We start from the raw sequence: 12,830 nt of genomic DNA, 5'->3' as shown, positions 1-12,830 counted from the left end.
CGTGCTGAAGTGGCCTGCATCCATATCAACCATGAAGTGATTACGGGAATTTCTGAAATTGCCAAAATTGCACTTAAAATCAAACTTTAATAAAAACTTTAGTATTTGACAAATTAAAGTTAAATACCTGTTTAGACTTCAAATATTCATCAAAATGTAATGGATGGAGTGGAAATAAAGGATAAATAGGTGTCTAGGTAAGTTTCTTAAAGCAAAAAGAAGATCAAAACTAAGGCCCAACATCTCTCCCTTGCTTATGTTCAAGCATGTCCCCATGCTTGCTTGCTTCTCTTGGATCTTCTGCCCTCTGAAGTGGATGTTGTACCTGTAGCTGCTTCCCTGTTCAAACAATCAAATTCTGTTTCCTGCTTTACCTTTAACATTGCTGTTTTAACCTTCTGTTTTTCATATTTGGCTTTCCACATATTTTTGTCTTTCAACCAATTGAATGCCTGTTTAGAAAGTAATTCATTTCTTCTTTTCAACCTGCTTATTTCTTCTTGCAACTTTTCATTTGTTTTGACCAACTGAGCATGGTCCTTTTTATGTGCCTTATTCTCTGTTTAGATTCCCTGTGTAAGGCAAACAATCAGCTGAATATGCTTTACTAACACATTATCCTCTGTTTTGTTTTTGAAGAAAATATATATATCTTAAGTAATAATCATGTTTCCTTGAATCAATTAACATGTATTACAAAAAAAAAAAATTACTCTCTGCCTCTCAACAAATCTCCAAAAACATATCTCTGCTCTCTGCCTCTCAACAAATCTTCAAAACATCTGGACAAATGATTGTATATGATGTACAAATTGCTCTCAATCTCTCAACAAATTTGATGGCATCACAGCAAAGTGCTCTGGCCTCTCTCTGCATTCTCAAAATGACTGTATAAACACAAGTAAATCGCTCTTGGCCTCACTGTAGTCTCAAAAATGATGACTATATAAATGAAAATTCTCTCGGCTTCATCATTTATTTTTTAACAATATGACTGTGTTAAAAAAAATGTTCTTGGCCTCATCGTTTTTCAAACAATATTACTGTGTAAAATGCAGAATGCTCTCGGCCTCATAAAATCACTGTGTAAATAAAACATTCTCGGCCTCATAAAATCACTGTGCAAACAAAATATCTTTCGGCTTCATTGTTTCAAACAAATCTCTGTATAAATAAAATGCTTGCGGCAATGATCATTGTTTACATCAAACAAATGGTCAAACAAAATAAAAAAACAGAGTTTCATGGTAAAATAATACGACTGTGTAAACCCAGAGGTCTCTTCACAACCGCTCGCCTCTTTTCACCACTGCCTATGTCAAAACATATGATCAAACAATATAAAAAACGCAGAGCTCAAAGCGTTATTTGTTTTCCCTACAATCTGCACTCAATGATGAAGATGACCCTATGCGTTTTCATGGCACAACACATATATAACCAGAATATACAGGCACGTGAAACGTTCCTCTATTTTGACAAGGGTTCTCAGCATTCAACAAATGCACAACGATTTTTTTTTTTATGCCACACATATATATAACCCTCAGCAAAACACATTTAAAACATATGCGTTTTATGTTCTGCGTATTTGGTTTTATGCAGTCACTGTGCAACCCTAAACTTGTTTCATGACCTCGGCGTTTCTGTGATTGCTACTACAATCTATGCACAGCCAAACAATTTCACCTATGCCGACGGTTGAAACTTAGCACGCAGGCCAACACAGTGGTGAATACAGTGAGTGCAAGCGGAGTTTTTATCATGCAACGGATACCTCAATCCCTTACTGCACTCGGCGTTCAAAAAAATTCCTTATTTTATGCATGAAATCACTCAATGTTACCACCGTGTTATGCATGCAAACCATTCTTTAAATGCCGGCGATTTCTACCATAAATTTACACCATATTTTACGCAGTCAATCTTTCACATACGCTCAGTAAACTTGGGTTATCCCGGATTTGAATGCTTACCTGATCCTCGACGGCCGCGTGGAATACAAACAACGTTTCAATCCCTCCTTTGTCGGTCTTTTGAACTGGTGTCACAGCGATCCAGTCCCGTGAGTTTAATGGCACTCACCTTATCTTTAGTTCCGGGCGGATTTAACTCACTCTCCCACCTTATGTCCTCACAGCACTCAGCTTCGTATTCAACGCTTCAAATCTCTTAAAACTCTCTCTCACACAGTCTTTCTTCTCCCTTTGGATTGCTCTCGGCCTCACCACGATTCACTGAGCATTTTCGCAATGAGGAACTTGTGGTTTGAATGTATGCCGAGAGGATTCTTATGACCGTTTCGTGTACGCTGCACGTTCATTACCTGATAGCTGTAGTTTTAATGGCCGTCCTTCCGCCGCTTTACTATCCAATAGCTCAACTCTGCCTTACCACCGTGTCGACGTCGTATCTACGTGCTGTCCCTCGTGGCTTTCATGGTTGATCATAACCTGGAGCGCTGCGCTGTTGGTAATGCTGGCCATGGTCGTGTGTTCTCATTGCACCGTCCTCCACATATCACACATTATTACGTGGCTTATACACGGCTTATGGTTATTACCATATGGCTGTAAATAAACGCCAAAACATTGTATTACGATTTCCATGTTAAACGTGATGGTTTCGTTGCATCATTTACCATATGCCGTGACCATCATTACCTTGTGCTGTATGTTTACGGCCTTCACCTTGTTTATTCCTTCAGCATAACCCGTGGCCTCATACCATTCTCATATGCCATCGTATGTTGATTAATGCGCATAGACTATATGACTTATTCGTTTTTGAGCTTTTGAATAATGCACATATGATATGAGCCTTTGTTTGTTCAAATGATGCGCCTTAGGTTTTAAGCATTTAGGTTATAAAATATATATCGTCTAATCTTTGTTATTGCAGGTGCAATAACGTTACCATGTTTGATATATCGTTGATATATATATATACATGCATACCATATGTGTTTGTCAATAGAATATAGGTTATGCATAATATATTTGAGCGCTCATATATTTTGTAATTTATGAACCTTAGCACTCTTTTATAACCTTTGATATATGCTTAATATTTTAATATTCTTTGCGCATTTCTTTATAACATGTCCTTATAATTTTAAAATGACCATTGGGGTCATGTTTAAAATTATAACCATTCTAATGCTTGTGGGTTCATGTGCAGGTATAAAGAGTTGGTTTAGCTTGATTTCTTTTGCATTTAAGGAAAATACCTAGGGAAGTTTATGTATATGGAATGGAATGAAAAAGGGAATGTAAATGGTATTTGAATAGGGAATATAGATGGAATATGAATATGGAATGAAAATGAATATAGATACAGTATGAATATCAATGAATATTTGCAGGTACTAACATCAATTAATACTAGAAGTTTCTAAAAAAAATTTAAATTTCAAGCACAAAAATGACTTATGAATATACTCCCTTAATGCTGTTTGTACAGGTGGAATATTGAATGCTTGTTTGTGCAGGTGGAATGTTGAATGCTGTGGATAGTAGACTTTTATTGCTTCCTTGTTTACTCTGCTCCCTTTCTTGAATTTATTCAGGTCCCTTCAAATAATATTTCTGTTTTCAGGTCCCTTTTGCAATGCCTTTGATAGATCATGTCGGCTCTGCTCTGGTTCTGCTGCAACTAAGTTTGCTTCAGGTCCCTTTGAATAATGTTTCATTTCAGGTCCCTCTGCAAGACTTCTGTCATGATTTGATCTGCTGCAACTAAGTTTACTTCAGGTCCCTTCTGTGATAATGTTTTAATTCAGGTCCCTTCAGGTTCTGCTGCAACAAATTTGCTTGAGGTCCAAAGTGGACAACACAATCCTTTAGCTGTGACAGCTAAAAGCTTGCTACAAAACTCTCCCTTGTTGAATGTTTGACTTGTCCTCAAGTCAATTGTGGAAAGGTCCTGCATTGAAATGATGTGAGAATAGTCAAACAAGAATAGTGAATTCATAGAGTCTAGGTTTCCCTGGTTTTCCCCTATGAATTCGAGTTTGCATGGTGCCAGTTGCCTGGTTTTCACCAGCAAACAATTTATTTATTTTTTTTGTTTTTGTTTTTTTTATTATTTTTTTTATTTTTTTGTTGTTGTTTTTTTTTTTTTTTTTTTTTCTATATATATTTTTTTATTCTTTTTCTGAACTGGAAGATGGTTGAGCCATAACTTCCAGTCCTGATTCTTCTACCAGTTGTTTCATGAATGTCTCTTTACTAATAGGCTGATGATAAACTTTCAGCCTATGACCATTTACAACAAATGAGGTGGGGTGTAATGGAGTTGGGAAGTATGAAAAGCTTATGGAAATAGGTTATATTGAAGTCATAATGTAGTAGTAAGGTTGGACTTCAACATGCTTGGTCATGGAGCTTAACATACAATATGGATGATGAACAAATCATGAACAATATGAATTCAATATGAAAGGCTTCTTGGAGATTGATGTGACTTGACATAGTACTGAACTTGACTGCTCCTTCTAATGATTGTCTTCATGTCTTTTTGCCTTGATCTAGATCATGTTGTAGGGTTTGTGGATGTTGTTGGTCAACATTGAAGAGAAAGCTTCAAGAGTTTGAGTTTCATTGAATGAACTCAAGATCAGGTGTATCTTCACTTTTCCTTGACTTGAACATTTGTATTCACATTCTGAAATATGAATTTGATTTTGGAAAATTACTTCATCCATGGAGTTCACTCCTTCATTCTTCCTATGACCTGCAAAAACATAGCACTTGCCTGCAATACAACATTAGATGATGGAGGAAGAGAGTTGTACAGTCTCTCTTCTTCCAATATATATGTAAATCATTACAAGCATTGCTTAGAAAACAAGTCCAAATATGATAGACAAACATAATGCATTCATTTACCCCTTTGAGGAATGGTGGCCAGCCTAGACCTCCTAGTGGTATTTTGTTTACAAAATATTTGTTTGATATCCTATTAGAGTGATTCCAAAGCCAAGTTAATGTGAATTCAGATGGCTACCTCCTGTATAAACAGGTTTTCCAAATTGTTTAAAATGATATGGTAAAAATTATAAGGAGTGCCATGTTTGATAGAGCTGCTTGTTAATTTTTAACTAGACCAACAGTCACTATTTGAAGCGTAACTTCTTCGATAAAGATCAGATCAATGTGATTCCACTTGGAGATTAATTTAAATTCATTTTTGTATTTCCAATAGAAACAGGTTTTAAAAATTCTTAGGCTTGATATCACAAAATTGGTGATGAACAGGCCTAGGAGGCAGAGTTTTACTATGTTGGTTTGAAGACATACAGTCACTAAATGTGGCATAACTTTTTCATTTCACCTCCAAATGGGATGATTCAAATTGTGTCTTAAACTAGACTTGAAGATATATCTCCCATATAAACAGGTTTTGAAAAGAAGATGATTTGGTATGTCAAATATGCCAATGAACAGTCAAGACCTAGAATTGTCACCATGCAGATTTTTCGACAAGCAGTTAGTATTTCAAGAATAAATTTTTCATATGATACCTGATTGAAGTGAGTCAAATTTATTTGGAAACTAGATTCAAAGGGCTATCTTCCCTATGAATTTCAGATAAAAATGTTTCCATTAGACACTTCAAATATAGGTTGTACTAACTCTGTTTTCAACATTTCACTTGAGACCTAGTTTTGATTTTGATCACATTTTTATTTGTGATATGAATTGAGAACGTCAAAATGGATTTCAAAACTAGATTTCAAGATATATGTAAAATAAACCATGATTTCAAAATGATCCTATATGGTTACCCAAAATAGGCTTGGTCTTACTGCATTTTACCATGTAGTCCTTTCAAATGAATATTGATCAATGATTTGAAGAAATTGTTTGAAACAAATTTATTATGGAAGTTTTATTGTGAATTCATTCTACTTGTTTATTTATTCTATTCTATCCTATTCTATTTTAGAAAACTAATTCATTCTCTCAAGTATAAGAGAATTTCCAGTGCATCCATTTTCGTAACAAGATCATAAGTAAACTCATATCCAAATTTGAAAAATATACTTCAATGAAATTTTGGACATGAAAATTTATTTGATCATAAAGAATTGATGAGAAAGAATGTTCAAGAATGGAGTAGTGTTGTAGCCTATTCTTTAACCTCATCGTTTAGATCTTGTTGTTGAAAATGGATTTTGTAGTTATTTTTTTTATTTTTTTTGATTTTATGTTTTTGTTGGGGGGTTTTTGATAAATCTACCTTGAGGATCTCTAACTCTAGGCATAAAGAAACATAATTAAAGAAATGAAATGTAACTAATGTTTTTGTGTATTTTGAATTTTATCTCTCTATTGACTATGCCGATATTTTGCCTCCCCGGCAACGGCGCCAAAATGTTGGGCTAATTTATGTTCCAAAATTAGCACAAGTATTTACTTATCAATCCGGGTTTGTTTTATTCTTAGAGGCAAATCACTATTTGTGAAGATCTAATATAATCAATTCTTGAAAGATAAATGATTAAAACTAAGAGGAAATATATCTTAAAAACTCTTGATTCAATCAGCTTAAAAGAGGTAACATTGGAAGAGTTCTTGACTCAAGAAATCTACTTCCACCTCAAGTATTACTTCAATGAATTAGAGATTACAATCAAAGACTCAAGATGCATAAATCATACATGAAAAAGGCTCTTAACTTAAGAGACACTCAAAGCTTTCCATAGTAACTCATTCATCTCAAGATATAAATCTAAATGAAAACAAACCACTTGCATGTAAATGAAAGAGACTAATTCTAATTCACCATTTCATAGAGAGAATGCCCAACTTGAACATTTGTTTCCCAACTCAATTAGATGATGAATAAACCATTAACAAATGAAATCAATCACTATTCATAACCATGATACAATCTGAAATAAGACTTTGAAAAACTAAAGCTATCATCAACCAGATCTGCAATGAAATAAAACTAGTCTAACTTGGAAGTGTACTTAGCTTGGAGTGGGGGCCCTCCACCCTTGCCTTGCACACTTATGAAGATGATATCAGAAGCTTTATATCAGCCAAACATCCATGTATTGATCAGCAAAATGAAAGTAACACAAGTCTCCAACTTAAGTCTTCACACCAAAAATATTACAGCATAAAAGTATCATATGTCAAGTGTGTTGAGCCATCAAAGTGTGGCTCTTAAATAAGGAGTTCATGAAACCAACTGATCTAAAATCACTCTAACAAACATATCTACTCTAAGCCACCTATTCAAGTCGAATCCACCTTCCTCATCCCAAGAAATATGACTAATATCTTGGAATCCCAAAACAGCCCTATTTAGATGGGATTTCTGGATGACTAGTCATGATTGACTAGCTCCAAAAAGGCATAATAAAGCTCGATCTGTTGGAACCAAGCATAGGTGGCTTGGTCCTAGTTCCCAAGCTTTCCATTCATGCATCCCATTCGTGCTGAAGTGGCCTGCATCCATATCAACCATGAAGTGATTACGGGAATTTCTGAAATTGCCAAAATTGCACTTAAAATCAAACTTTAATAAAAACTTTAGTATTTGACAAATTAAAGTTAAATACCTGTTTAGACTTCAAATATTCATCAAAATGTAATGGATGGAGTGGAAATAAAGGATAAATAGGTGTCTAGGTAAGTTTCTTAAAGCAAAAAGAAGATCAAAACTAAGGCCCAACAAGCATTTTACAAGAGACTGCCCTCATCGCGTGGAGGTTGCGAAAATCGTCAAAGGTTCTCAAACGCTTGTTGTCTTGAAGGATCCTTTTCCTAGTCAAGATAGTAAGATGATAGGTTCTTCCTCAAATGCCTCGGAAGAACCCATAATGATGATGTCCCATGTTAGGATTACGACACGATCGCAAGATTATAGAAGTAAAAGTCCTGTTGGTGGTAAGGAAGCAGAATCTTCTAATTCGAACCCATCAACTTCAACTCTTGGTTCTGATCCGCTACAGATCGAGAACCATAACCCAGACTTAGTAATCAAACCACCTGCTAAGGGTATACTTCGAAAGTCAGCTTTCAATTCGCATGCGAGAGCTGCTCAGAACTATAACATTGTTGAAGATTTAGCTATTTCACCTTCAATAATGTCGGCTTTGGAGGTGTTGCAATCATGTCCAGCACAGCGTAAATTGCTATTTTCGGCTATAGGAGCTGTTGATATTCAGGGCTCGAACCTTATAATATTTGATTAGAAAATAGTACACCTCATTTACCTCATCAAATGGCTTTCCAGATTCCAGTGTTAGTCAAAAACAGACCTTGCTTTAGAACTGTGATTGATGAGGGAGCTTCAACATGTATTATGTCGGTCCAGTGTTGGAGATCACTTGGTTATCCTACACTTAATCAATCCTTGATGATTCTAAAGGCTTTTGATGGCCGTGGGTTCCATCATTTTTGCATTCTATAGGATTTACCTATAGGGGTTGAAGGAAAAACTGTTAATCTAGATGTGGAAGTGGTTGATGCCCCTCTAGATTACAACCTTCTCTTGGGTCGTAGTTGGTCTTACGTTATGACTGTTGTTGTTTCATCGGTCTTTTGGCTTATAAAGTTTCCTCATAATGGAAAGATCGTAACTATAGACCAGCTAACTTTCTTTTCATCCAACCCAGCCTCTTCTGAAAGTATCCAGCATGTCGGCAAAACAACTATCCCTTATAAGGATGTTGGGGTAGGATTAGTTAAAGATTCTGGTTTGCTAGGAAATTTTTCCTTTCCTCCTCCTAATGTATCGCCTTCTACTGCAACCATTCATATGATTTCATCAGGCACTATTGTTTATGATGATCCTTGGATCGTACCTTCCGAATCTGAGATGGATTCATTTGGTGATGCTATGCCTTTGAGTCCCTATGAAATTGCGTATCAGGCCGTACAGTCGTTTTCCAACCCTTCTTCAACTGGAATTGATCTCATGAATGTGGTCTATGGAGAATCACTTTGAACATCAAACTCAGATTCAACAACTTTTTCCGAACTTGTTCATACTGATGAGCAGATTCGAGAAATTTTGTCTGTTGATGATTTACCATGGGAAGATCTCCATCATAGATCTTCATTCTTACTTGAGATTGATCATTTTGAAAATGATTTTTCATCTATTTTTACAATTGATTATGTCAAAGAACCACAGAATCCTTTGCAAAATCCTGATTTTGAGTTAAATTTGGGAAATATTTCTCGAATGGTTCCTATTGACATTTAAGTTAAACCTAGAATTGTTGAAAACATTCATATAGGTGCCTCCTGTATGGAAAATGAACTTCAAACTTATAAGGCCCTATTTCAAGAATTCCGCGACGTGTTTGCCTGGTCATATGAAGAAATGCCAGGAATTGATCCAGCAATTGTTGTTCATGAAATCAAAACTTACCCGAATGCTAAACTCATCCGGCAACGTTTACGTCAGATCCACCCACGAAAAGCTGCTGCTATTAAAGCAGAAGTTGAGAAATTACTTAAAGCAAGTTTCATTTATCCAATTCCTTTAATGGATTGGGTATCGAATATTTTTCCTGTTAACAAAAAGCAAGGAACAATAAGAATATTTATCGATTATAGGGATATTAATCGAGCTTGTCCCAAAGACAATTACCCAACTCCCTATATCGATCAAATCATTCACGATTGTGCTGACAGTGAAATTTTCTCCTTTATGGATGGTTTTTCGGGTTACAATCAAATCAACATTCTACCTACTGATCAACCAAGAACGGCTTTTATTTGTCCATGGGGGACGTTTGCTTATTGCAAATTACCTTTTGGGCTGAAGAACGTCGGAGCAACTTTTCAAAGAGCTATGTCTTACACGTTTCATGACATCAAGCACATTGTGCAACCTTATCTCGATGATTTACCTGCTCATTCATTACGTAGAGCCAATCATCTCACTCATTTATGAGCAATCTTTATGAGATGTAGGTATTATCGAATTAGGTTGAATCCACACAAATGTGTTTTCTGTATAGAAACGGGTCGTTTACTAGGATTTGTCGTTTCAAAAGCTGGCATTCGTGTCGATCCCTCGAAGGTTGAAGCTATTGTCAAATTGCCTCCTCCTTCGACTCTTCACCAACTCCAAAGTTTGCAAGGGAAAGCAAACTTTTTACGTCGATTCATTCCTAACTACGCCGAGATAACAAAGGGTTTTACCAGGTTGTTGAAACAGAATACTCTATTCTTTTGGGATGAGATAGCTGACAAATATTTTGATGCACTTAAACGCGCGTTGACCCATCCACCGTTATTGCATCCTCCCAACTACAACCAGGATTACTTCTTGTATCTCGCCACCTCTCATTCCACCATCGGAATGGTGTTAGTTCAGGAAGATGAATTCGGTAGTGAACATGTGATTTATTACCTTAGTCGAACTTTGAATCCGACTGAGCTAAAATATTCGCATGTGGAGAAATTGGCCTTGGCAGCTGTTCAAGCTATCCAAAGATTTCGTCATTACATCTTACTACACAAAACTACTGTAATTTCTGACTGTAACCCTATGATCTATATTTTGACCAAACAATTGCTAGGGGGTAAGTATTCCAAATGGATTGTTATCCTACAGGAATTTGACTTGGAATTTGAAAAATCTAAGTCAAAGAAATCTTTAGTTTTTGTGAAGTTGATGTGTGACTTCCCGCGTGCTGATACTGAAACTGTGGCAGAGGAGCCCATTGCAGACGAATCCTTGTTTCTTATCAGCACTCTTGATCCAAGTTATGGAGATATCATAGTTTATCTCCAATCCCAATCTTTTCAGCCTGAAATTTCACGATCTCAGCGATGGAAAATATGTTTCCAATCCCAACAATACAAGATTATTGGAGATACACTCTATCGTCATGGGGCAGACTCTATTTTCCGACGTTGTTTAAGTCAGGAGGAAGCTGAAAAAGTTCTAAATGACTGTCACTCTGGAGCGTGTGGCAGTCATATGTCTGGGTATGCCACAACGCAAAAGATATTGTGTGCTGGCTATTTCTGGCCGTCTTTGTTTAAAGATTGTATTGACACGGTCCGAAAATGCCACAATTGTCAAATTTTTGATTGAAAGATGCGTGCTCCACCTGCTCCTCTCCACCCTATAATTGTCGTCGGTCCTTTTGTAAAGTGGGGTATCGACTTTATTACATGTAACCCTCACTCGGTTGGGGGGCATGCGTATATCATCCTTGCGGTAGATTATTTTACCAAGTGGGCCGAGGTGATGCCTACATTTTCGGCAGACAGCAAAAATGCTGCGATTTTCGTTTTCAATCATATAATTACTAGATTCGGTGTTCCACACGCGATTATCACTAATCATGGGCATCATTTTTGAAACATCATGATGATTGAACTAACAGATCAGCTTGGCCTGTGTCACGATAGTTCTACTCCATATTACCCACAGGCTAATGGTCTGGTTGAAGCCATCAACAAAGTTCTATTCGTTATGATCCAACGAATCATTGGGATTCATAGGTCGAATTGGCATAACATGTTATTTTTCAGCGCTTTGGGTGTATCATACCTCAGTAAAAACATCAACCGGTTTCACTCCTTTCCAACTAGTTTACGGTTTGGAAGCTGTGTTACCCATTGAATGCGAAATCCCGTCATTGCAAATAGCCATAGAGTTACTCCCAGCCACTTCCGAAGAGGAGAAACGTTTGTTGTACTTGGCTCAGCTAGATGAGAATCGATGTGATGCTGCACTAGCAATCGAAACTCATGCCAAATGTATTAAAGCTCAGTACGATCGAAATGTTACTCCTCGTAATTTTTTGGAAGGAGACCTAGTCTTACTATACGATCAAGCAAATGATAAGCTAGGCGCTGGTAAATTCATACCTATGTGGCATGCTCCTTATGTTGTTAAGCGAAAGCTAGCAAAAGGGGCCTATGAATTGGTAGATTTTGATGGTGTCTCTTTAGGTAAGCCCATAAATGGTCTTTATCTGAAGAGATATTATGCTTAAATCTGGGTGTGGAGATTTTAGTTAGATTAGTTTTCTTTCTAGCTGGTGTGTTTTAGATTAGAAAAGTGTGCTTAGTTTAGAGAGTGTTTTTGTCATTATTCCTGCTTATCTTGATTTTACTCTTGATATTGCAGATGTCGACGTCTCTTCAAACATACATTGGTTTTGCTAATGGTGCTTGTCATAATACATGGAACATTTCTTCTGCAGCCTGGGTTATCTATTCACCCTTTGATGAGTTGGTATCTATGCATGGGGTAAGCCTCGGTCAAACAACGAACAACATTGCAGAGTATAGTGCATTGATTGAGTTATTATATGAATCCATTTCATTTGGGATTCGGAGTTTGATTGTGAGGTTAGATTCTGAACTCGTTGTATTGCAGCTTAATAGAGTTTATGCCATTAGAAATCTAGTGTTATTAAGAATATTTTTGAGAGTTCGTCTCTTGGAACGTGAATTTGACTATATTGAATATCAGCATATTCTAAGATATTTAAATACATTAGCAGATGCAATTGCTTCTCGAATGTTAAGTAGACATTTGCAATAATCAAATAGTAAATTTAAAAACATTTCATAACATGTTTTACAAGATAGCCAGTAATAGTGATATAGCATAGCATAGAAGTGTGTCAAATATACATCGTCTTCGATCATAGGTTGAAAAACACCTTATGATCGGCAAAAATGGTAGTACAAAAAGCAAAAATGTCATATGAGTCTACAAAAGGTGATCATCCTATCACTGGTGATGATCACGATAAGAAACCAGTGCTCGGGCCACCCTACAAAGGAACCTCTTGAAAGGTCCTGACCCAATCACATAGCGTTGTAGCCTAA

Source organism: Pinus tabuliformis, chromosome 1_2 (assembly GCF_031772625.1).
Source record: "Pinus tabuliformis cultivar Carrire ecotype Pingquan chromosome 1_2, CPIR1, whole genome shotgun sequence".
Classification (NCBI taxonomy): domain Eukaryota; kingdom Viridiplantae; phylum Streptophyta; class Pinopsida; order Pinales; family Pinaceae; genus Pinus; species Pinus tabuliformis.
Note: the sequence above shows the minus strand (reverse complement) of the source record.